The 27,812-nt window shown below is 43.2% G+C and overlaps 1 protein-coding gene across 2 annotated transcripts in view; it reads right to left on the bottom strand.

The window, feature by feature from the left end:
• Positions 1 to 27,812, bottom strand: part of LOC123768775 (neural cell adhesion molecule 1) — a 213,303-nt gene that overhangs the window by 119,127 nt on the left and 66,364 nt on the right. The gene's annotated exons all lie outside the window — the stretch shown is intronic.

Below are 27,812 nucleotides of genomic sequence, written 5' to 3'. Positions count from 1 at the left end.
AAGCCCATCATCACGCAGCAAAAATCTGCTATCAGAATTAATAACTAACTCTGCTTTCAGACAACACTCAGCTCCCTTGTTTAAATCCCTAAACTTGCTAAATATTAACTCCCTCCACACATTCTCCTGTGTCAACTACATTTACAAAACCCTGTTCTTAAATACAAACCATGCTCTGAAACTCTCCCTAGACAGATGTAATAAGACCCATTATCACCACACCAGAAATAAATATCTCTTTGATATCCCCAGGGTCAAACTTAATGTGTGTAAACACTCTATGCAAATTAAGGGACCTAGTCTATGGAACTCACTCCCTAGTGAATTGAAAAACTGTAAAACTTTTGCCTTATTTAAAAGCAAAACCAAAAAGTACCTAATTTCATCTTCTTAGTTTCCTACACTGAGCTTTAAATTTGCTCTGTACCTAGTGTTACCAATCTCCTAATTTTTATGTATTTAACCCAAACAACCTTATCATTGTGTTCATTGCTGTCTTCTTTTATGTGCTAGCCATATGCTGTAATGTGCCTACCAATTTTTGTCAACTACCAATCAAGCTGTCATTGCAATCAATCTTAGCTACATATGTGCTTTAACCAATAAAGTGCGCATCACGTCATATGACGTGTTGGACGTTGTTCCAGTCAACTGCACATCACGTCATATGATGTGTTGGAGTACTACGCAAGATTTTAGCAGTCTCCGTGGCGCAGTGGTAAGATACTCGCCTGGCGTTTCGCAAGCGCCTTGCCTTGGGTTCGAATCCTGGCCGGGGAGGATTGACTGGGCGCCAATCCTTAACTGTAGCCTCTGTTCACCCAGCAGTGAATGGGTACCTGGTTGTTAAACGATTCGGCGGGGTCGTATTCCGGGGAAATTAGGGTTAAGGACCTGCCCGAAACGCTATGCGTACTAGTGGCTTTACAAGAATGTAAAACTCTTGTATTTAACCCTTAAAGTGCGCATCACGTCATATGACGTGTTGGACGTTGTTCCAGTCAACTGCGCATCACGTTATATGATGTGTTGGAGTATTACGCAAGATTTAAACGGCCCGTGGATACACGGGGGTTCACCACACCTTCATTAGGGCTCTTGTAAAAATTCTCCATTTTTTAAAAAAATCGTGGGCCAAACTCTCAGGTGTTATTGGCCTCAGTATTGAGTGAGCAACCAAGCCTGATGCACACAGCATGAGCTAACAGCACTGCTGTTCAGCTTATGACCACAGCATCGCCTAAAAATGCCAAAATATACTTGTTCATGCTATTATGTAGCGATGATATTATTACAGAAGACCCCTGACTGTGATAAAACTGACCAGGGTTCTGATAAAAGCAGGATTGTGGTGATATTTAGCGCTGTGCTCCATGGAGGGAGGAGTAATGCTGTGGGAGGGAGGGTGGTGGCGTTGTCTTCTGACTCTGTGTGGCCATCTTTTATTGACTGCACTCACCATACCAGCTTAGTGGTTCGCTATGATGAACACAAATGTAGATACTTATATATAACGTGTGTATAGAGGGTATAAACAGCAAGAGAAGGTTTGGAGCCGCCATTTTGGTGAGGGCGGTGGCGTCGTCTGCACGACGCCACCGTGCAGACGACGGTGTTGTTTACTGGTTACCACGATGGTCTTTGGGCACCATACCAGTATATTTGTACAAGTATGGTGAACAAAACAGGTAGATATTTATATATAATGTGTGTATATAGCGTAATAACACCACACAGTATTGTTGGAGGAGAAATATTAGTGCGTCTGGCCTTGAGGGCGGCAGCCATCAGCTGACTGTGTGAGGTCCTACGTCCTTGTGCCTTTACTCACCATACAAGCTTAGATGTACAGTTATGGTGAACAAAACATGTAGATACTTATATATAACGTCTGTATATAGTGAATTATAGCAAAAACATTATTGTGGGAGGAGAATGTGGGTGAGTCAGATGACTGGAGGGAGGGCGGGAGTGGCTGGCTGGTACACGGCGGTCACTCCTCGTTACTTTTTGACTCATAATAGCTACTTAGTGGTTCGTTATAGTGAACAAAACATGCAGATACTTATATATAACCTGTGCTTATAGTGTAATAACCGACAAAGTATTTGTTCACTGATTGATGAACATAATTGAATAAAAAATATGCACATTATATTTTTGAGTACAGCAATGATTCACTCATTTTATTATATAAATATATCAAACTACAAACTATTGAATAATATTACAGCAAAAAACCTATGAAAAATCAATCGGAGACATTGAAATAATTTGGTAATTATCTCTTTGTGGCAACTCCGGCCTGACAGCTGGCGAGCAATAGACCTGCTGGGACGCATGCTGAGTCAGCGCCTATAATTTGCCAGACTTCCCCGCCCTATAGCGGGCAATATATGTAACTTACGATTTTTTTATTATTTTTCCCGTGATCAGTGAACACAAATTACAGGTTAGGAAGAAAAAATAATTTTTTTTTTTTTCAAAATGACATGTGCCTGTGGGGATGACAGGATATTAAACCCCGAGCATGTTAAGGGTTAGACGGCCCGCGGATACACGGGGTTCACCACACCTTCATCAGGGCTCTTGTAAACAGACGCCATTTAAAAAAAAAATCGTGGGCCAAACTCCCGGGTGTTAGGGGCCTCAGTATTGAGTCAGCTACCAAGCCTGACGCACGCAGCATCAACTCACAGCACTGCTGTTCTGCTTGTGACCACAGCATCGCCTAAAAATGCCATAATATACTTGTTCATGCTATTATGTAGCGATGATATTATTACAGAAGACCCCTGACTGTGATAAAACTGACCAGGGGTCTGATAATAGCAGGATTGTGGTGATATTTGGCGCTGTGCGTAATGGAGGGAGGAGTAATGCTGTGGGAGGGAGGATGGTGGCGTTGTCTTTTGAGTGTGTGTGGCCATCTTTTATTGACTGCACTCACCATACCAGCTTAGTGGTTCGCTATGGTGAACACAAATGTAGATACTTATATATAACGTGTGTATAGTGTGAGATAACAGCGAGAGTAGGACGATGGGAGCCGCCATTTTGGTGAGGGAGGAGCGTCATCTGCAGGACTTACCATGTTGTTTACTGATGACCACGATAGTCCTTGGGCACCATACCAGTTTACTTGTACAAGTATGGTGAATAAAACAGGTAGATATTTATATATAATGTGTGTATATAGTGTAATAACACCACAAACAGTATTGTTGTAGGAGAAATATTAGTGCGTCTGGCCTTGAGGGTGGCCGCCACCAGCTGACTGTGTGAGTAGCTTCGTCTTTGTGCCTTTACTCACCATACAGGCTTAGATGTACAGTTATGGTGAACAAAACATGTAAATACTTATATATAACATCTGTATATAAAAGCAAAAACAGTATGGTGGGTGGAGAATGGTGGCAAGTCAGGTGAGGTGAGGTGAGGGAGGGAGTGGCAGCCAGTGGCAGCCAGTCACTGCCTGCCAATGCCACTGCCACTCAGCATACCAACTTAGTGGTTCGTTATGGTGAACAAAACATGCAGATACTTATATATAACCTATGTATATAGTGTAATAACCGACAAAGTATTTGTTCACTGTTTGATGAACATAATTGAATCAACAATATGCACACCATATTTTTGAGTACAGCGATGATTCACTCATTTTATTATATAAATATATCACACTACACACTATTGAATAATATTACAGCAAAAAAACTACGAAAAATCAATCAGAGACATTGAAATAATTAGGTAATTATCTCTTTGTGGAAACTCCGACCTGACAGCTGGCGATCAACAGACCGCCTGGGACGCACGCTCAGTCAGCGCCTGATTTTTGCCAGAATTCCCCGCCCTATAGTGGACAATATATGCCACTTACGATTTTTTTATTATTTTTCCCGTGATCAGTGAACACAAATTCTTGTGTTCACTGATCAACCCACAAACACTAAATAATGTTGTGAATAATGAATTAAAAAAAGTCCACTTATGGATGTCAACGAACAAACTAACATTAAACATCGAAAAGACTTACATCTTATTTGGAAGCAAATCATCAAATGCAATTCAGCTACAGATAGACAACATTAACATCAGTAATAAAAATGATGGCAAGTTTCTTGGCCTATTCCTAGACAAGAGACTCAACTTCAGCACCCACATTCAACACATAACTAAGAAAGTCTCTAAGACAGTTAGTATACTCTCCAAAATCAGATATTATGTTCCTAACTCTGCTCTCCTCTCACTATATTATGCACTAATCTACCCCTATCTTAATTATGGTATCTGTGCATGGGGGTCTACCACTGCAAACCACCTTAAGCCCATCATCACACAGCAAAAATCTGCTATCAGAATAATAACTAACTCTGCTTTCAGACAACACTCAGCTCCCTTGTTTAAATCCCTAAACTTGCTAAATATTAACTCCCTCCACACATTCTCTTGTGTCAACTACATTTACAAAACCCTGTTCTTAAATGCAAACCATGCTCTGAAACTCTCCCTGGACAGATGTAATAGGACCCATTATCACCACACCAGAAATAAATATCTCTTTGATATCCCCAGGGTCAAACTTAATCTGTGTAAACACTCTATGCAAATTAAGGGACCTAGTCTATGGAACTCACTCCCTAGTGAATTGAAAAACTGTAAAACTTTTGCCTTATTTAAAAGCAAAACCAAAAAGTACCTAACTTCATCTTCTTAGTTTCCTACACTGAGCTTTAAATTTGCTCTGTACCTAGTGTTACCCAATCTCCTAATTTTTATGTAATTATCAAACAACCTTATCATTGTGTTCATTGCTGTCTTCTTTTATGTGCTAGCCATATGCTGTATTGTGACTACCAATTTTGTCAACTACCATTCAAGCTGTCATTGCAATCAATCTTATATTGTTTCTGCTGTATTGTGCCTACCAATTTGTTGTCAACTACCATTTTAAGCTGTCATTGCAATCAATCTTAACTACCTATGTGCTTTAATATACTGTACCTACAATTTTCTCTCATCTTCTTTTTTTTTTCATTTCATGTAATCTGTTATCATTTTTTTGTCTATAAATTTTGCAAGTATTTACCTCCTTAAAATTTTCTTAGATTAAGGACCTGCCCGAAACGCTGCGCATGCTAGTGGCTTTACAAGACTGTAATTACCATATTTGTATCCTCACATTCCTTATGTACATTCTTGTATATGCATAAATAAATAAATAAATAAATAAATTAACAGGTTAGGAAGAAAAAATATTTTTTTTTTTTTCTTTTTGTATGCGCCTGTGGGTGTCAAATGGTATATAGCTATGCGCCATTTAAGGGTTAAAGTGAGAAAGACTTCAGTAGGTAAAATGTTTACAATTGCTAATGAGGATAACCTCAACACTTTCCTCTCCCAATGTGGTTTGTCTCACCTTATTATCACACTCAATGAGTCAACATAATTAACTCCCCTTGTCACCTAGTGCGGGCTAGGTATCCTAAGTCTCTTTGTTTCACTTTTTAGATTAATTTTTAATTTAATTTTTACTAGTCATTTATTGGACTTAATTAATTGAGTGCATTAATATTTCTTTAGGTCTTATTAATTATATGATCATAACTAATCTATTTATAGCTAATAATCATTAGCTTAAATTTGCCTATGTTTATTATTCAACTTTTTTCTTTGATTTCATTTATTACCTAGGTTGCCTAGCCTCGCCATACCCCCTTACTCCATTGTACCCCAGGTTTTCCGTGTCTCAAAATGCAAATTATTACTTACAGTGTACCTGAGAGTACTTGTAAGCAATCTACCTCATTTTTCTTTTTTTGTTCATTTTGTGTTTGTTTTGTATAGTCTTGTTTATATATTTTTTCCCCCCTTTTATATCAAAATTATTTTTTGTAATTGCCATTCTTGCCTTGTTTTCCTACAACCAGCCTTTTTATGGAGATAAGTATAGACCCAGAACTAAACCTCTTATCCACTATCTATGACAATCATCACTTTAATGATCAAAATTGCAGATATTTTACAGCACATGATGTAAACAATGTATTAACACAATCATAATATCTCTGTAATCAACTTGAACGTTAGATCTCTAGGTAAACACTTCGATGATGTTAGTGCCTTGATTGAAACTATTGACAGCAAATTCTCTTTTATTATACTTACTGAAACGTGGTTAAAAGAGGATACTACTCAACTCTTTAACATGCCTAACTACTCAGCAATTTACAACTGTCGTCAAATTCAGAGAGGTGGTTGTACTGCTCTTTACTACCACCAAGAACTAACATACTTAAAAGTAATTAGAACTAGAGACAGCTCTGGGGAGTATATCTTTGCCAGTTTCAGAGTCAAGGGTACTGAGTCTGTCCTGTCTGTGGGTGCAGTCTACAGAATTCCTAACACTGATGTGTCCGAATTCAACAACGAATTCAACAAACCTTAGAAATCTAATACTAGATAACAGACTGAACAAAAACCATCTAATTATCGCAAGGGACTTTAATATTGAGCTCTGCGAGCCTGAACACGATACTACTGTTAGCTTCCTCAAATGTATGAATTCCTGCTTCCTCATACCCTTAATCACTAGGCCTACTAGAATCACTGATAGTACTGCCACGACTCTAGATCACATCTGGACCAACATAACCTCTCCGCTTACTTCAGGTATAATCTTCGATAGCACTACAGACCATTACCCCACATTTCTCTTAACTAACATTAACAAACCACCCCTAGAGACAACGGAGTTAAGCTTTAGGCTACACAATAAAACTGCTATAGGCAATTTTATACCTGCACCTGCTAATGTCAACTGGGAGTCCAAGTTAGGTAACATAGGGGACATCAACCTAGCAGTGCAATCTTTTCTTCAAAAAACTCTCAGCCTTTATAACACCCACTGTCCTATGCTAACAAAACAAGTCACAACCAAAAGGCTAAACAATCCTTGGCTTACAAAGGGAATACTTAAATCCATTAACCCTCAAACCGCTAGGGGCCCAAATGGAATTCACACCCACAGGCGCAACAAAAAAAAAATCCAAAAAATTCTTTCGTCTTATAGAAGTGTTCATTTTTGTTCCCTGATCACGGAAAAAATAACAAAAAAATCATAGGTGGCATATTTTAGCCGCAATAGGGTAGGGAAGTGTGGCAAAAAAGGGACGTTGGCAGAGCCTTCGCCAGACGAGGTCTACTCCGCCCGAGCTGTCAGACGGCAGTTGCCACAAATATATTATTACCTAATTATTTCAATGTCTCTGATTGATTTTTTCTTAGTTTTTTTGCAATAATATTATTCCATACAGTGAATTGTGGTATATTTATATTATAAAATGTGTGAACCATCGCTGTATTCAAAATTATGGTGTGCATATTAGTGATTCAATTATTATGTTCATAAAACAATAAACAAATAGTTTTGCTGTTGTTACACTATATACACAGGTTATATATAAGTATCTGCATGTTTTGCACACCATAACGAACTACTAAGTTGGTCTTGTGAGTCAAAAAGCAACGAGGAGTGACCGCCAAACACCAGCGAGCCACTCACTGCCACTCACTCCCTCAACACCACCTCACTCACCCTCATTTACCTCCCACAATACTCTTTCTGTATTTATTCACTATACACAGACGTTATATATACGTATTTACATGTTTTGTTCACCATAACTGTACATCTAAGCTTGTATGGTGAGTAAAGGCCATAAGACGTAGCTACTCACACAGTCAGCTGATCGGCGGCCGCCCTCAAGGCCAGACGCACTAATATTTGTCCTCCAACAATATTGTTTGTGGTGTTATTACGCTATCTTGAGGTTATCTTGAGATGATTTCGGGGCTTTTTAGTGTCCCCGCGGCCCGGTCCTCGACCAGGCCTCCACCCCCAGGAAGCAGCCCGTGACAGCTGACTAACTCCCAGGTACCTATTTACTGCTAGGTAACAGGGGCATTCAGGGTGAAAGAAACTTCGCCCATTTGTTTCTGCCTCGAGCGGGAATCGAACCCGCGCCACAGAATTACGAGTCCTGCGCGCTATCCACCAGGCTACGAGGCCCCTATATACACACATTATATATAAGTATCTACCTGTTTTATTCACCATACCTGAACAAATAAGCTGGTATGGTGCCCAAAGACCATAGTGGCCATCAGTAAACAACATGCAAATTCGTGCAGACGACGCTCGTCCCTCACCAAAATGGCGGCTCCCAACCTACTCCTCTCGCTGTTATCTCACACTATACACACGTTATATATAAGTATCTACATTTGTGTTCACCATGGCGAACCACTAAGCTGGTATGGTGAGTGCAGTCAATAAATGGTGGCCACACAGAGTCAGAAAACGACGCCACAACCCTCCCTCCCACAGCATTACTCCTCCCTCCATGGAGCACAGCGCTAAATATCACCACAATCCTGCTATTATCAGAATCCTGGTCAGTTTTATCAGTCAGGGGGCTTCAGTAATACTATCTCTGCTAAATAATAGCAGTATCACTTATATTATGGTATTTGTAGGCGATGCTGTGGTCACAAGCTGAACAGCGGTGCTGTGAGCTCGTGCTGCGTGTGCCAGCCTTGGTGGCTTGCTCAATACTGATGCTGTAACACCCACGAATGTTGGCCTGGATTTTTTTCTAGGTGGCATCTGGCAACTATCGGTTGTGGCTGTACTATAGCTGCCCCTATCCCAAGCGGGGCGTTTAAATTATAGCGCTAGACACGAAATCATATATAAATGATGTGCGCGGTTTCGGTTTTGTCACTGATGTCATTTATATATGATATGCGCGGTTTGAGGGTTAATAAAAAAACATGACCTTGAGAAAAAGTATAGGTTAGGAACCATCTCCAAAGAATTCTCAAAGAATTACTCGTTATTGCTATCTAAAATAATTAGACGAGCCAAAACTAAATACTACGAAGATAAATTTACCCAAAATAAAGAGCAACATTAAAATAACTTGGAGAACAATTTCACAAATATTGGGATCAAAGAAGATTTTAAATGACAAACCAACACTCCTGTCCAATAACAATGGTCAGCTTTCAGTCTCTGATTCTGCTATTGAGTTCAATAGGTTCTTCTCTTCCATTGGGTCATCCCTTGCAAATGATATTCATGAATTCTCAATATCATTGAGAATCTTCCAGTACTGATGTTAAGGACAATCTTACAGGTTACTATCCACAGTCTCTGTACCTAAAGCCTGCAAATTCCACTCATGTTAATGAGATAATCCTTTCCCTTAAAACCAAGTCTAGTGCCCTTGAGGAGGTACCAACTTTAATTTACAAAAAAGCCTCCAGATCTTTAGCCCCTGCTATTGCATTGCTGTTCAGGAAGTCACTTGAACTCCAAACCTTTCCAGATATTCTAAAAAAAAGCGAGAGTAACCCCTGTCCACAAATGTGGTGATCTCACAGATGTTAACAACTACAGACCTATATCAATCCTGCCTAACTTGTCAAAAATATTTGAAAAACTAATCTACAAGCAGCTTTACTCCTATCTTTTTTATTTGTTTTTTACTTATTTATTTATTTATTTATATATATACAAAAAGGTACATTGGGATTGTGAGGATACATGGCATAGTAATTACAATTTTGTAAAGCCACTACTACGCGCAGCATTTCGGGCAGGTCCTTAACCCTCAAACCGCGCATATCATATATAAATGATATCAGTGACAAAACCGAAACCGTGCACATCATTTATATATGATTTCGTGTCTAGCGCTATAATTTAAACTCCCTGCCTGGGATAGGGGCAGCTATAGTACAGCCACGACCGATAGTTGCCAGATGCCACCTAGAAAAAAAATCCAGGCCAACATTCTTGGGTGTTACAGCGTCAGTATTGAGCAAGCCACCAAGGCTGGTGCACAGAGCACGAGCTCACAGCACCGCTGTTCACCTTGTGACCACAGCATCGCCTACAAATACCATAATATACATGATACTGCTATTATTTAGCAGTGATAGTATTACTGAAGCCCCCTGACTGTGATAAAACTGACCAGGATTCTGATAATAGCAGGATTGTGGCGATATTTAGCGCTGTGCTCCATGGAGGGAAGCGTAAGGCTGTGCGAGGGAGGGTTCTGGTGTCGTCTTCTGACTGTGTGTGGCCACCATTTATTGACTGCACTCACCATACCAGCTTAGCGGTTCGATATGGTGAACACAAATGTAGATGCTTATATATAACGTGTGTATATAGGGTATAAACAGCAAGAGGAGTAGGTTGGGAGCCGCCATTTTGGTGAGGGCGGTGGCGTCGTCTGCACGACTTATCATGTTGTTTACTGGTGACCACAATAGTCTTTGGGCACCATACCAGTTTACTTGTACAAGTATGGTGAATAAAACAGGTAGATATTTATATATAATGTGTGTATATAGCGTAATAACACCACAAACAGTATTGTTGAAGGACAAATATTAGTACGTCTGGCCTTGAGGGCGGCCGCCGATCAGCTGACTGTGTGAGTAGCTATGTCTTTGTGGCCTTTACTCACCATACAAGCTTAGATGTACAGTTATGGTGAACAAAACATGTAAATACGTATATATAACGTCTGTGTATAGTGAATAAATACAGAAAGAGTATTGTAGTAGGTGAATGAGGGTGAGTGAGGTGGTGTTGAGGGAGGGAGTGGCAGTGAGTGGCTCGCTGGTGTTTGGCGGTCACTCCTCGTTGCTTTTTGACTCACAAGACCAATTTAGTAGTTCGTTATGGTGTACAAAACATGCAAATACTTATATATAACCTGTGTATATAGTGTAACAACAGCAAAACTATTTGTTTATTGTTTTATGAACATAATAATTGAATCAATAATATGCACACAATAATTTTGAGTACTGTACAGCGATGGTTCACACATTTTATAATATAAATATACCACAATTCACTGTATGGAATAATAATATTGCAAAAAAACTAAGAAAAAATCAATCAGAGACATTGAAATAATTAGGTAATAATATATTTGTGGCAACTGCCGTCTGACAGCTCGGGCAGAGTAGACCTCATCTGGCGAAGGCTCTGCCAACGCCCCTTTTTTGCCACACTTCCCTACCCTATTGTGGCTAAAATATGCCACCTACGATTTTTTTTGTTATTTTTTCCGTGATCAGGGAACAAAAATGAACACTTCTATAAGACGAAAGAATTTTTTGGATTTTTTTTTGTTTGTTGCGCCTGTGGGTGTGAATTCCATTTGGGCCCCTAGCGGTTTGAGGGTTAATCTAAGAAAATTTTAAGTAGGTAAATACTTGCAAAATTTATAAAAAATGATAACAGTACAAAGCAAGAAAAAAAATAAAGGATGAGAGAAAATTGAAGGTATATTAAAGCACATAGGTAGCTCAGATTGATTGCAATGACAGCTTGAATGGTAGTTGACAAAAAACCAGAGTTGAATGTAATTAGTCTCCTTGACGTTATCTACTCAGCTCTTGACAAAAATGAGTTTCCGATTGGACTCTTCATTGACCTAAGAAAAGCCTTTGATACTGTTAATCACAACTACCTCTTACTTAAACTCCAGCATTATGGAATCTGAGGCCTTGCCCTTGACTACATCCGATCCTATCTTAGTGACAGACACCAATCAATGATAAAACCATCATAAAACCAATCAAACCATCAATGATACAACTTCTTCCACTCTACCAATTACCATTGGAGTGCCACAGGGCAGCATCTTAGGACCTCTTCTATTTCTTATATATATAAACGATCTGCCTAATGTCTCTAATATTCTCAAACCTATACTGTTTGCTGACGATACTACTCTTATCTATTCAAACCTCAACCCACATACACTAAATAATGTTGTGAATAATGAATTAAAAAGAGTCCACTTATGGATGTCAACGAACAAACTAACATTAAACATCGAAAAGACTTACTACATCTTATCTGGAAGCAAATCATCAAATGCAATTCAGCTACAGATAGACAACATTAACATCAGTAATAAAAATGATGGCAAGTTTCTTGGCCTATTCCTAGACAAGAGACTCAACTTCAGCACCCACATTCAACACATAACTAAGAAAGTCTCTAAGACAGTTGGTATACTCTCCAAAATCAGATATTATGTTCCTAACTCTGCTCTCCTCTCACTATATTATGCACTAATCTACCCCTATCTTAATTATGGTATCTGTGCATGGGGTCTACCACTGCAAACCACCTTAAGCCCATCATCACACAGCAAAAATCTGCTATCAGAATAATAACTAACTCTGCTTTCAGACAACACTCAGCTCCCTTGTTTAAATCCCTAAACTTGCTAAATATTAACTCCCTCCACACATTCTCTTGTGTCAACTACATTTACAAAACCCTGTTCTTAAATGCAAACCATGCTCTGAAACTCTCTCTGGACAGATGTAATAGGACCCATTATCACCACACCAGAAATAAATATCTCTTTGATATCCCCAGGATCAAACTTAATCTGTGTAAACACTCTATGCAAATTAAGGGACCTAGTCTATGGAACTCACTCCCTAGTGAATTGAAAAACTGTAAAACTTTTGCCTTTTTTAAAAGCAAAACCAAAAAGTACCTAACTTCATCTTCTTAGTTTCCTACACTGAGCTTTAAATTTGCTCTGTACCTAGTGTTACCCAATCTCCTAATTTTTATGTAATATCAAACAACCTTATCATTGTGTTCATTGCTGTCTTCTTTTATGTGCTAGCCATATGCTGTATTGTGACTACCAATTTTTGTCAACTACCATTCAAGCTGTCATTGCAATCAATCTTAGCTACCTATGTGCTTTAATATACTGTACCTACAATTTTCTCTCATCTTTTTTTCATTTCATGTAATCTGTTATCATTTTTTTGTCTATAATTTTTGCAAGTATTTACCTCCTTAAAATTTTCTTAGATTAAGGACCTGATCGAAACGCTGCACTTGCTAGTGGCTTTACAAGACTGTAATTACCACATTTGTATCCTCACATTCCTTATGTACATTCTTGTATATGCATAAATAAATAAAAATAAATAAATAAATAAATAATGAAACGCCATTTTCTGGGTGAGACCCGGAGGCTTCCCGGAGCTTTACCAGGCTGATATGCTAGTGTCAGAATTTGGCATCAGTGATGTGTATGGAGTTCTAGGGCCTACTGGGGACCACGGCCAGAACCTGGCCCCCTCAGAGAGGCAAGGAGAGCAATGGCCTATAGAAACCCCTGTGTGGGTTGGAAGCATTCTATGTATGCCATCGACCGGGTCAAGCATCCAGAAAGGTAAGCATTCCAAAACAAACCCCTATTCTGGTGAAATTTGCTACTTAAAGCCGAACTAGTGGATAGAACTCCTCAATAGAAAACAAGCAAACTAGTATGACGTCACACGTCACCGCGCCGCTGTCTACGCAGCTCCCTCCTCCCCGCGAGTGGTAATGGGGAGCCCCAGACCTCCCACGCCGGCTATCCACCCATCAGTTCTGAGGCTGGATGTCAAAACACATGAAAAACCGCTGACCGGAGGAAGGGAGGGTTGCCGGGGAGCCTCCGGGTCTCACCCAGAAAATGGCATTTCATTACATTCAACGCTGGTTTTCTGGGGGGAGCCCCGTCGGCTCCCCAGAGCTAACTACCAACAGAGGAAAGTCAAAGGGACAGAACCGGGAGGCAGACACCCCCCCCCCCCCACGAAAGCGAGACAACTGTCAACAAACGCCGACCCAAGGTGCCACAGCCCCGAAAAATCCCGGGAACAACACGAAAACAATGAGCAGCAAGGCCCCCATACGAACACCAAAGATCCATGCCCGAAAGACCACAAGGACACGTTGCCCAGACGGCAGCGAGAGCAGCGAAGCCACGAACGCCACGGGCATGAGGGAAGAACACAGGCAATTTAGCCGCAAGAACATGGCTGACAACCCGGGACACCATCACCCATGAACCGGGAAGAACAGGACCAGATCAATGCAAAACGCGCACCGGACACAGACGCCGTGGCACGCAAACAACAGCGGAGGGCCGCCACTGAACACAAAACACGACACACCCCCGGCCCGACCAACGAAGTACCAACAAACCATGGACCCCTCCAGAACGCAGCAGCCCCACCCCGCACCAGAAAAGATGGAGACTGCTGCCACCGAACAACCAAAACGCTAAAAACCGAAGGAGCAAGAAAACTCAGCGACCCGACCCCCAGAGGCAAATGCCAAAAGGAAAAAAAGAGCCGACGAAAAAACAAACCGGAACCAAAGGGGCACTACCAACCGAGGAGAAGAGGAGAAGACAGATTACGCTGACCAGAGACCAGGATGGTGCAAGCGGCGCACGAACAGGCTGGAGGTGAAACGACTCATGAGACAGCTTTCTAACAGTGCAGAAGCAACACCAAGACCGAAAGCAAGCCGAAGCGGCTCCACCAGCGTCGCACAAAAAGAGGCAACAGTATGTGGCAAGACGACGGCCCCCAACCCCCACCAGAAAACCAAGCCGACGCTAACAAGAGTAACCACCTAAGAAGAGACAGGAAAAGGAAGGACCGCCAAAATACCCCATACTGCCGCCAATAGAAGTCCGCAGGTGGGACACCTACCACGAAGCCACCCGACCACCAACCAGAGGCGAGACCGCGAGGCAGAACGTAAGCAGCCCCGACAAGGCCCCTCCGAACCCAGGAAAAGGCGGAGCCGTGGGAAGATCTCGGGCGTGACCAACGAAACCCAGGTGGCACAAGGAGATGGAATGTCTGCCGAACAGAAAAACTCCCCAAAGCAAGCAAGCAAGCCCGCCAGGAGTACAGAAACAACGGGTCCGACGTGAGACATCGCAAGACCCTGAAAAACCAACCGGCAGGGCAAGCTAGGAAACCAAAGAAGGCGGAAGGGTTGCCGCCAGAAACAATACCCAAACCAAGGGGTACGAGCAACTGCAACAGACCAAGACAAAGAAGCACGCCACAGGACACAGGCCAAAAAACGCCCAAGAAGCCAAGGAACACATGCAGAACACCCCTGCAGCAGAGGAGGAAACAAGGGAACACACAAGGAAATGAAGCGGTGGAAACCAACCACGTCCCCCATCATAGCAGCAAGTGCAGGCAAAACCGACCAAAGAAGATGCCAGGAAAATGACTGGGGAGAGGCAGGATGAAAGAGCAGAAGCACAAAAACCCCAGGAAAACAACCAGGGGTGGACAATCAGGCAGGGACAGAAAAACCCCACGCACATGAGAGGGCCAAACCAGGAACCCGATGACCTCGAAAAACAACAAGCAAACCCCCATACGCAAACTCTAGGCACAAAACAGCAGCAAAGTGCCACACCACAACTGGACACAGGAACAAGGACACGCCACCGCGAAACACGGTACCAATGCACACGTGCAGTAGCAGCAACAGGCACCACCGCAACATGAAAATAGCAACTCGCTTCTGCAAAGGCAGAGAACGGAGCAGGCAGACCCCAGACAGGGCCAACGGAGACACGACAGAACCCAGCAGGCCCAGAAACCTGCACACCAGGCGACCGACGGCAGAGAAACCCCGCTCGATACCCGCTGGATGGGGTACTGGGAGCTCATTTACACCCCAAGCCTGGCCCGAGGCCAGGCTAGACCGGCCAGAAGGTGGCCCACCAGGCAGCTGCTTGGAGCGGCCCGCAGGCCCACATACCCCCCACAAACAGGATGGGCCGGAACTTCTATTAAAAAACAGGCTAGTGTGCCCCGGAAGTCCACAGACGTACCAGCAATAAGGCGTATGCTCGCAAGTAGGTCGTGTAACAACCGCAGACCTCTGATGGTTATACAGTGTTCCCCAATTGTGCCTATAGCACCACTGCACTCCACTGGTACTATCCCGCAAGTTCTACCAGATAGGCGGGACCCAAGAGCCAGAGCTCAAACCCTGCAAGCACAGCCAGGAGCCTTACCAGGTGAGGACAGAACCAACACCACAACCCCCACAGAGGTCATAGATTTAAACTAGCTAAACACAAATGCCGAAGAAATATAAGAAAATTCACCTTCGCAAATAGAGTGGTAGACGGTTGGAACAAGTTAAGTGAGAAGGTGGTGGAGGCCAAGACCGTCAGTAGTTTCAAAGCGTTATATGACAAAGAGTGCTGGGAAGACGGGACACCACGAGCGTAGCTCTCATCCTGTAACTACACTTACTACAACACTTAGGTCATTAACCATTAACCATTATTCGTGTCATTAACCGGGATTTTTAGGACTACTGCCGTGGATTACTGATTACAGACATAACAAAGTGCATAGTGACCCACTGGAAAATTGAAAATAGTCATTAACAATAGAACTTTGTGCTAAATAGAGAATAAACGGGAGACACGTGTGAGCCAGGGAACGAGGCTTTGTGTACATGCGTGTATTAGGAAAAAAATAGTGAACGGTGATTCGTGGAACAGTGAAGTGGAACGGGTATCACAACAACATATAAGTTGGAAGTGAAGGAAAATCGTGCATAGAATATTATAAATATAGAATACTAGAAATATAGAATAGTGGCAAGAGGCAGCATCAGTAGTTATAAATCGGGTAACTGGAAACTGGTGACATCAACCTGGGACAACAAGAGGTCACCTGTATTCACCGGGGACCAGCTTCGCTACCCTACGCTAAGTACCTGCCATAAAGTCTGAACAAAATAACATACATAATATTACTAATATACGGTATACATATACAGTAATATTATAAATATTAAACAATATAAATATATATACATATAATTTTATAAAGAGTTAAAAGGACTGACATCAACAAGTGATCCATACAGTGACTCAAATACAACACAATACACCAGACAATGGAGAGGTGTGGCGAGTGTTCGGGAGTACTGGGAAAACTAAATGCAGGCGTAACGTGCTGCATCTGTAACATAAGATTCCACCTGGGCTGTACAGAATTAGCTCCAGGATGCATAAAAAGGCAAGGAATTTACTGGGTTTGCAAAGATGACAGATTAATGTTAGAGAACATAACTAAACTGATGAAAAACATTCCCGAGTCACAGAGATTATCATTCACAGACAAGTTACCAGTGATATATGCGGACTGGGAAAAGTCAACATTGGATAACGACCAAAACTCAGGAACAGATAGTTTAGAGAACTGCAGCAGTAATGTGGAGGAAGAGGGTATTGTGGTACAAAATAACAGCAATATTACAGAGCCAGATAATATAAACAATGAGAGCAACAGTGAGACAGAGTGCATAGATGAAGGAATTGGGACGAAAAACGGAGATGGCTCCAATAAAGAGGTAGACAAGACAGTCACAGATATAAATACCTTGAAAAACGCAAAACCGGAACACATTTGCAAATTCTACGCTAAAGGAATATGCAAATATGGAAAATTAGGAGCAAAATGCCATTTTCTGCATCCTCGAAAATGCAGGAACATGTTGGCGAGGGGTACATGCCGTTTTGGAACAGGGTGTAGATACTTCCACCCTAAATTATGTCAATTTTCATTTAGGGACAAAAAATGCTACAATCTTCAGTGTCCGGAATTCCATGTGAGAGGTACAGTGTGTTATAGACGGGAAGATCAATATGACACTACTGGAAATTTTTTAGAGGAAGGCAGAAACAGAGTAGTAAATATGAGAGAGAGGAACAGTCAGATGGAACCACTACAGGATTACAGAGGGGAACGGAGATACCCACAAGACTGGAATTCAAATTACCAACAAGCACACAGGTACTACACCAGACAATAATAATTAATAATAATAATAATAATTTTTATTTAGGTAAAGGTACATACATAAAGAGATTTTACAAAGTTTGTTGGCTTTATAGATAGAGCTAGTACATACAATGCCTAAAGCCACTATTACGCAAAGCGTTTCGGGCAGAAACAACACCCGTCCTACTACCAAAACTGGACGAATCACTTCCAAAACGACACACCCTGGACGCAAACACAGTGGCCTCCTTATCAGAGCTTCAGATATTAACACCAAGTAAGGCTTCCAGCACTTCCACTAACACGATAACATCATTCATATTTGCCAACATCCAGTGTATAAAAACACGCAAAACCAACAAAGTTCAATTTATAGATGGTCTCCTTCATGAGGCAAATGCAGTGTTTGCAGCCCTAACAGAAACCCACACAAAGGACTACCATGATGGCGAAATATGGATCTCAGAGTACAATCTTTTCAGATGTGATAGGAAACACCGGCTTCAGGGTGGGGTCAGCCTCTACATCAAAGACACACTCATCTGTACTGAGCTGCTAAACACCTCAAATGATATGGTGGAAGTGCTGATAATCAAAATAGAGATTCTGAATGTAGTTATTGTCCTTGTATATAAGTCACCGGAGGCAAACCCTCAGCAGTTTAAAGACCAACTAATGAAAATAGAACACTGCTTGGAAAACCTCACAAATCCAGCTCCGAACATCATCCTGCTTGGGGACTCCAACCTACGGCACCTGAAATGGAAGCACCTGGCTAATACAGTAATATCAGAAAGAATACCAGGAAGTAGCCTAAATGAACAGGCACATGCAAATGACCTGCTACGGATGTGCGACAGGTTTGCCTTAAACCAGCAAATAGTAGAACCAATTAGGAAGGAGAACACGCTGGACCTCATTTTCACTAATAATGATGAATTGATCAGGAACATAATGATTACAAATACCTGTTACTCAGATCACAACTTAATTGAAGTTATGACAACCATGGGGAGTAGACCTTCAAAACCAGTCCAGATTCCCGGTGGAGGAGATTTCAGCAAATTCAACTTCAATAATAAACAGATAAACTGGGAGCGAATAAACCAGGACTTCACAGAAATAAACTGGGAAGAACAGCTAGGAAATGAAAACCTGAACCAGTGCCTGGAAAAAATAAGCTCAGTAGCACTAGAAATATGTTCAAACCACATACCTCTAAGAAAAAAGAGGAAGAGATGCAGATTGGAATGGGAACGTCGTTCCCTATATAGGCGAAGAAAACGAATCGCGGAACAACTTGAGAGTCGCACCCTATCTCAAGAACGGCGAAGAAGGTTAGGTAGAGCAATAGAAACAATTGAACGGAAGCTACAAGAACCATTCAGAACCCAGGAGAGGCAAAGAGAGCAAAAGGCCATCAGTGAAATAGAAAGAAAACCGAAATATTTTTTCTCCTATGCAAAATCAAGATCAAATACCACATCTAGTATCGGGCCCCTGCGAAAGGGAGATGGAACTTTCACCGATGACAACAAAGAAATGAGCGAGCTACTGAGGACGCAGTACGACTCGGTTTTCAGCGAGCCATTAATTAAACACACTAAAGATTGATAACCCAAATGAATTTTTCATGGATACGATACCAACATCAAATCATATATCAGACGTCACCCTATCCCCACTGGATTTTGAAGAAGCCATAAACAGTATGCTTATGCACTCTGCACCAGGCCCGGATTCTTGGAACTCCATATTCATAAAGAACTGTAAAAAACCACTATCGCAGGCCCTCCACATTCTGTGGAGACAAAGCCTAGATACTGGTGTTATTTCTGATATACTAAAAACAGCAGAGATAGCACCACTTCATAAAGGAGGAAATAAGGCAGAGGCAAAAAATTACAGACCGATAGCGCTAACATCGCACATCATAAAAATTTTTGAGAGAGTGCTAAGAAGTAAAATCACAAAATACATGGAATCACAGCAACTCCATAACCCCGGACAACATGGTTTCAGAACAGGGCGCTCTTGCCTGTCGCAGTTGCTGGACCACTATGATATGGCATTAGATGCTATGGAAGACAAACATAACGCGGATGTAATTTACACAGATTTCGCAAAAGCTTTTGATAAATGTGACCATGGTGTTATTGCACATAAAATGCGTTCAAAAGGAATTACCGGAAAAATAGGCAGATGGATCTACAATTTCCTGACCAACAGAACCCAATGTGTAATAGTCAACAAAATAAAATCCAGCCCATCAACCGTGAAGAGCTCAGTCCCCCAGGGTACTGTGCTTGCTCCAGTACTTTTTCTCATCCTCATTTCGGACATAGACAAGAACACAACCTATAGCACTGTATCATCCTTTGCAGATGACACTAGGATCTTCATGAGAGTAGGCAACATAGAGGACACGGCGAACCTCCAGTCAGATGTAGATCAGGTCTTTCTATGGGCTACAGAAAATAATATGGTGTTTAACGAAGATAAGTTCCAGCTCATGCGCTATGGAAAAAATGAAAATATAAAAACGGAAACCACGTACAAAACTCAGGCAAATCGTAACATAGAACGAAAAGGCAATGTAAAGGATCTGGGTGTACTCATGTCGGAAGACCTTACCTTTAAAGAACACAATAAAGTAGCCGTCACAACTGCAAGAAAAATGACAGGTTGGATAACAAGAACTTTTCACACTAGAGATGCTATACCGATGATGATACTTTTCAAAACGCTTGTGCTCTCTAGAGTGGAGTACTGCTGCACAATGACAGCACCTTTCAAAGCTGGAGAAATTACTGACCTGGAGAGCGTGCAGAGATCCTTTACTGCTAGAATCCACTCAGTAAAACATCTAAACTATTAGGACCGACTAAAGAGCCTAAAACTGTACTCCCTTGAGCACAGGCGGGAGAGGTACATAATAATTTACATGTGGAAAATATTAGAGGGGCTGGTCCCAAACCTGCACACAGAAATAACATCACATGAGACCAGAAGACATGGCAGGATGTGCAGAATACCCCCGTTGAAAAACAGAGGTGCAACTGGTACTCTGAGAGAGAACTCTATCAACATCAGAGGTCCGAGACTGTTCAACACGCTTCCACTACACATAAGGGGCATAACTGGCCGACCCCTCACAGTGTTCAAGAGAGAACTGGATAAGCACCTCCAAAGGATACCTGATCAACCAGGCTGTGACTCGTACGTCAAGCTGCGAGCAGCCGCGTCCAACAGCCTGGTTGATCAGTCCGGCAACCAGGAGGCCTGGTCGACGACCGGGCCGCGGGGACGCTAAGCCCCGGAAGCACCTCAAGGTAACCTCAAGATAGGTAATTACACTTAGATAATTACCTCATAACACGAAAAAAGGTGGGTCCTCTGAATGACTCTAGCATGGGTTGGACATGCACATGAGTGGGACAGGAAGGGTTGAAAAAAGGGCAGTCACTGGTGTGCGAACGGTCTCAGTCGTACAAAAACATACCTAAATAAAGACAGGTACATAAACAACATCGCATCCAGCACCCGGCCAAAAGACGCCAGACCGCAGAAATTCACCTGGCGAACGGTGGCACGAACGTGACACGACTCAACCGTGCCCAGAAGAACCTGGGAGCACTGCCAGGTGAAGACGCCAGAGCCAGACCCAGTCAGACCCGCAAGAGAGCAGGGTAGAGGCGAAGGAGGCGGCCCACACCCATGACACCTTACCTTGAGGTTACCTTGAGGTGCTTCCGGGGCTTAGCGTCCCCGCGGCCCAGTCGTCGACCAGGCCTCCTGGTTGCCGGACTGATCAACCAGGCTGTTGGACGTGGCTGCTCGCAGCCTGACGTATGAGTCACAGCCTGGTTGATCAGGTATCCTTTGGAGGTGCTTATCCAGTTCTCTCTTGAACACTGTGAGGGGTCGGGCAGTATTCCCCTTATGTGTAGTAAGGGTAACACAGGGACATGTGTGTGACACAGGGTAAACCTCGGCGTCCTCCCCACAACTGGAAACTAGGACACCCCCGGAGCGAAGGGGCACATACCACAGCAAGGGAGAAGAGCGAGAGGCGAAGCACTTGAACAAAAAAGGGCGCAAAACACCAGCACTGAAACACACGTTTCAGTGCTGAAAGGGTGGTCGTTAAGACGAGATCTTTCAAAAGAAGATAGAGAGAAGCTGAAACTGAACCTCGCCGAGGCAAAACATCTAAATGAGAGCAGGAATGAAGAAGAAATAAATTCTTTTTGCTACAAAGTGATAGGGGTAGGCAAACCAGTAAAGTGGTACATAAAGGCAAACCAACAAAATCAATAGAGAGAGGGAGAGTGAAGAATAAGGAGAGAAGGAACAAGTTCCTGAAGATTGCATACACCAACATAGATGGAGTGAGATCGAAGATACTGGAGTTAAGTGATGTAATACAGCTGCAAACACCAGACATTGTTGCACTCACGGAGACAAAACTTGAAGATGTAATTTTAAATGAGGTCATATTCCCAAGGGGCTACTCAATTTGGAGACGGGACAGAAAAATTAGGAAAGGCGGTGGCGTTGCTGTGCTGGTAAAAGAATACCTAAAGGTGAACGAAATAGTGACTGCCAATCCACAAGAAGTTGACATAATAGCACTAGAGATCTGCCATGAGGATGATAAACTAATGATAATAAATGCATATAGTCCACCGCCAAGCAGCACATGGTCAAAGGAGGAGCTAGATAGTAAACGTGAAGGTCTTATAACAATAATGAGAGAGATTATAGCGAGAGCGGATAACGATAGATCACGACTGTTGATAGTCGGTGACTTCAACTTGAAATCCATAGACTGGGAAGCATATGAAGCTAAAACAGAAGATTTTTGGACCTGTAAATTTGTAGACCTCATCCTGGAAACATTCTTGTATCAACATGTTAAAGAAGCTACGAGGATGAGGGAAGAGGACGTGCCCTCCATGCTAGATTTGATATTTACCAGGAAGGAGGACGAGATATTTGACATTCAGTACCTTCCTCCCTTGGGTAAAAGTGACCATGTCTTTTTGGGAATAAAGTATGCAATGCGTTATAAGCTGGAAGAAAATAAGGTGGTTGAAGCAGTTGAAAAACCAGACTTCAGGAGAGGACATTATGGTGACCTTAGAAATTTTTTTAGTGAGTATAATTGGACAGACTTGATGCTAGGCAAGGAAGTGAATGAGATGTATGTCAAGTTTTGCTTGACAGTGCTTAAATATGCAATGCGTTATATGCAAGTATTATATGCAAGTATTATATTCACGTATACAGTGCTTGACAGCACTGTCACGGGGCTCCTGATTGAGTGAAGTTTACATTGTTAGCCATAGGCGTTCCAGAGCAGCCGGCCCATCTCCATTATCCTAAGGTACAGTCCTGCCTGTGTTTCCCCACCACGCCTGCGTGTGGGGGCGCCCTGTTTTAGTTAGGGATGTCCCCAGTGTCCAGTGTGCGCCCAGCGCCTGTCCCCGGTCGTGCAGTAGCTAGCTGGCCCCCAGGTTTATTTGCCCTCTCTAAGGACCCCGCCGTGTGGCACATGGCTCTCCCTTCCGTACGAGGGCGGGCGGCGCCGCATCTGGTGGTGTCGCCCACGTGGCCAGGCTCAGTGGCGTGCTTGCCCTAGGCGCACCTTCGCCCCTTGCCCTAGTGGGCGCCTCGAAATTGAGATGATTTCAGGGCTTTAGTGTCCCCGCAGCCCGGTCCTCAACCAGGTCTCCACCCCCAGAAAGCAGCTGACTAACACCAGGTACCTATTTACTGCTAGGTAACAGGGCATAGGGTGAAAGAAACTCTGCCCATTGTTTCTCGCTGGCGCCCGGGATCGAACCCGGGACCACAGGATCACAGTCCAGCGTGCTGTCCGCTCGGCCGACCGGCTCACCCTATGTCCCGTCCCGGCTGCTGATGTTCCAGCGGATGTGGTTCCTGCCAATGATCCAGCAGCCGAAGGCTCAGTTGGCGGTGTTCCAGCTGAGCATGCCCTTCCCGCCCTCAGTGCCGTGCCCAGGAGCCATTTATTCTTTATTATTGTTATCCTTTTATCCTTTATAGTTATTATTATTTATTATTATTATTTATTATAATCATCATTAATCTATTCTTAATTATTGGATAGAGAACAACGGCTGTACCACATTACTCGATATCGTATAACATAACTGAGCAGTGCGCAAGTGATTATTATTCACTGGCTGGAACATCACCCTTACTATTGTTATTCTTCATTGTTATTATTCTTTATTATTAATTCTTTATTATAATTAATTATTAACCCAGCTGCTGAAGTTTCGGCTGGCGAGGTTCCAGCCGATGATCCAGCAGCTGAGGCTTCAGTTACTAAGAATCTGTACTTTAAGAAAAGATTAAGTCTTCTTTATGCTTATAACATCTTTAATAAGTCAAGAATTACTTCAGTTCTGAAGATTCGATTCAGCCGAATCCTGTCAAATATTCCTTATCATTGTTATCTTTTAGTGTTATTATTCTTTATTATTCTCTATTATAATCGTTCTCCACCTGTTCTTATTATTTATTGGATAGAGAAAACTGCGATACCACATTACTCGATGTCGTATAACATAACTGAGCAGTGCGCCAGTGCTGCTAAGATGCAACTAGGGAGTATGAGTCGTGGCACATTGTTGATGGAGCTAGTGCAAGTGCCGATGCAATGTCGGAGTACACACAAATGAAGTCTCAATTATTAATCAGTCATTATGTCTGGTTAGGTCTATTCACTTTTCTCTGTTTATTATCATCCCTCATATTTATTTATCCCATATTTATTTACCCCATATTTATTTATACCATATTTATTTATGGTCCATATTTATTTATGGATTTATGTTAAACAGGGCAAGTGGTTTCAGGCATTGGTCATACTACTTCTTACGCGACTTTACAGTCCTATATTTTACTCTGGTTATAAATTTTTAACCCTCATTTGTTTGCCTGCCTGCGGGCAGACCCAGCTGCTGATGTTCCGGCTGATGTAGTCCCTGCCGATGATCCAGCAGCTAATGGCACAGCTGCCCTGGGACCAGACCCAGCTGCTGAGGTTCCCGATGATCCAGCAGCGGCTGATGTGGTCCCTGCTGATGACTCAGCAGTTGATGGCCCAACTGGTGGTGTTCCAGCTGAGCATGTCCCCTGGGGCCAGGCCCAGCTGCTGAAGTTCCGGCTGAAGTGGTCCCTGCCGATGATCCAGCAGCTAATGGCCCATCCCGGCTGCTGATGTTCCAGAGGATGTAGTTCCCGCCAATGATCCAGCAGCCAAAGGCTCAGCTGGCAGTGTTCCAGCTGAGCATGCCCCTGGGGCCAAGCCCAGCTGCTGAGGTTCCGGCTGATGGGGTCCCAGCCGATGATCCAGCAGCTAATGGCCCGTCCCGACTGCAGATGTTCCGGCGGATGTGGTGCTCACCGATGATCCTGCAGCCACGGGCTCAGCTGGCGGTGTTCCAGCTGAGCATGCCCTTATGATGAATAATTTATTATGATAGTTATTATTAATTAATTTTTTGTTGTTAATAATTACGTATTATTATTATTAGATGTTGCCGATCACCCAGCAGCTGATGGCCCAGCTGGTGGTGTTCCAGCTGAGCACGCCCCCAGGGGGCCAAGCCCAGCTGCTGATGTGGTCCCCAGCAGATGATACAGCAGATAATGTCCCGTCCCAGCTGCTGATGTTCCGGAGGATGTGTTTCCCGCCAATGATCCAGCAGTCGAAGGCTCAGCCGGTGGTGTTCCAGCTGACCATGCCCTTGTAATTAATCATTTCTTATGATTTTATTATCAATTAATTATTTTAGTTAATAATTAATTCGTATTATAGTATGCCCCAGCTGTTGAAGTTCCGACTGACGAGGTTCCAGCCGAGGACCCAGCAACTGATGTTCCAGTTGGTGGTATTCCGGCATGAAGTTGCCCCAGCCGCCGACGTTCCGGCTGCTGATGTTACGTCGGATGGAGTTTCTCGCCGATAATCTAGCAGCCAAATGGCTCAGCTGGTGGTGTTCCAGCTGAGCACGCACAGTTGCCCTCTTTATTTATATACGATTTATTTTCTTTACATTTGTCATTCTTTATATTCCTTTCTAATTTACGTATTACATATTGTTAGTTTTGTTTCTCGGGGCCAGACCCAGCTGCTGACGTGCCGGCTGACGTGGTCTATGCCGATGATCCAGCAGCTGATGGCCCAGCTGGTAGTGTTACGACCACTGATCGAGGCCCAGTCCCTGGTGTTCCGGCTGAAGAGTTACCAGCCGATGACCCAGCAGCTGAGGCTCCAGAAGGAGGTATCCAGCCGAGGATGTCCCAGCTGCTGAAGTTGATATCTAGCGGTGTCCAACCGAAGATGCCGCAGCTGCAATGGTCCAGCTGCCGAGGCTCCAGATGGCGAGTCCCAGCCGAGGATTTTCACAGGAGAAGAAGGGAAGATCGCATTTTCTCTCCATTCTTAATAATAATTTCTTTACAGTTCTAATTTATCTTGTTTGAGCGTAAGTGGTTTCGCAGTTCGATGCCCACTTAACATCCTCTTACCTTGGCCTGTTGGCATTATTTAGTATTTACCCACTGCATAGCGATATGGACATCGCTGCACTCTATGCAGTCATTTGGAGCCACCTGCAGTCCACTGTCTGCTCTGTGTTTTAACATTGACTTATAATTTGCCTTGTTATTAATAATTGCCGTACTGGAGCCTACTAACTACTAGACGCTGACATTTCACTATTTCTCTTCGTTTCCCGCAGAGGAGGCATCTGATTGTTCCAGGAGTTAGCACTTATTGTATCTGGCAGTACCATCACTAGGCTTCTATGCTACTCCCCACTCAGTTATGCTTGGGACTTCATTCAATTCTACCCATTCCTACCTTTCATTACAGGTGTCGCATCCAGTCATCCCCACTCTTGCAGCCTAAGTTGCCAGCAGTACACTTAGGGGTGGGTTCGCCACAACTGTGCCTTTGCCTTTCAGGTTACCACTGCATGCCAGCTTCTGCCCACCCTTACTGCTTTTAATACTTCCAGATCCACGATAGGACGCGCACGAGGAAAACCATTGATGATCGAGGAACATGCGGTGGGGCCCGAAAGGCGGACCACTGCTCTCATGCCTGCCGTGAGAGGTATCCTGGGAGGCGACCTACATGCTTCTAAGCTGCCACCTCCGCCCCACATCCGTGGGGCTCACCACAGCGACAACGACCGACACGGGGTCGACCCTGGGGAGTCGGCCTCGGTGTGGACAGCATTCACTTTCCCACACCCACCCTGGGGCCAGCCTTCCAGGACTGGTCTCTGTGAGGGCGGGCTCCTGTGACGAAGATGTACACGGGATCGACCAGTCATTCGCCATGGTGAAAAGCACTCCCTGCATGGAGTACAAACCCGGCAGTATGTACTCCTCCCAGGATCACGGTTGGTGGGCTCTCCGGCCCTCTATGCCACATGGCTCGTCAAGATGGCGCTCCGTCGGCCCTCCAAGGGAGCTGCGTCAGTTAGCAGCATCTGCCTAGTAGACCCGGAATGGTACCTTTTTCAGTCAGGGAAACCTGACTGTTTTTTAATGGCCTCTCCGGGCATACGGGCACGCTTATGGCCACGGTGCGAAAAGTCATGTTACTACTTATAGCAGCCAGCTTCCGCTCGCCCTTTGGGGGTGGGGGTTCAGCGCCGCTGGCCCTCACGGGATTGGGGGTGCTCCGACGGAACCCCCAAAGTGATAAGCCAACAATACCAAGAATTGGAATTACCGTAAATTCAATCATGCAACTTTCAATTACTAATTAGAGATGTCACTTCACTGTATTTGATTTAATACATTATCATTATAACGGCTATCCATTAATATTATTTCTGTATAATAATTTACGGTTATTCACTAATCATTATTAGTCACCATAATTAATTATCCACTTTAATTATCTATTTATTCGTTAAAATGTGCTATTATGCTTCTTCATTTAAGGATTATCAATTATTTAATCACTTATTATGATTATTATTATTAATTAATTATTTGTATTTAATAAA

This window comes from Procambarus clarkii, chromosome 83 (assembly GCF_040958095.1).
Source record: "Procambarus clarkii isolate CNS0578487 chromosome 83, FALCON_Pclarkii_2.0, whole genome shotgun sequence".
In the NCBI taxonomy this organism is placed as follows: domain Eukaryota; kingdom Metazoa; phylum Arthropoda; class Malacostraca; order Decapoda; family Cambaridae; genus Procambarus; species Procambarus clarkii.
The sequence above is the reverse complement of the archived record's forward strand: the minus strand, read 5'-3'. Positions and strand labels throughout refer to the sequence as shown.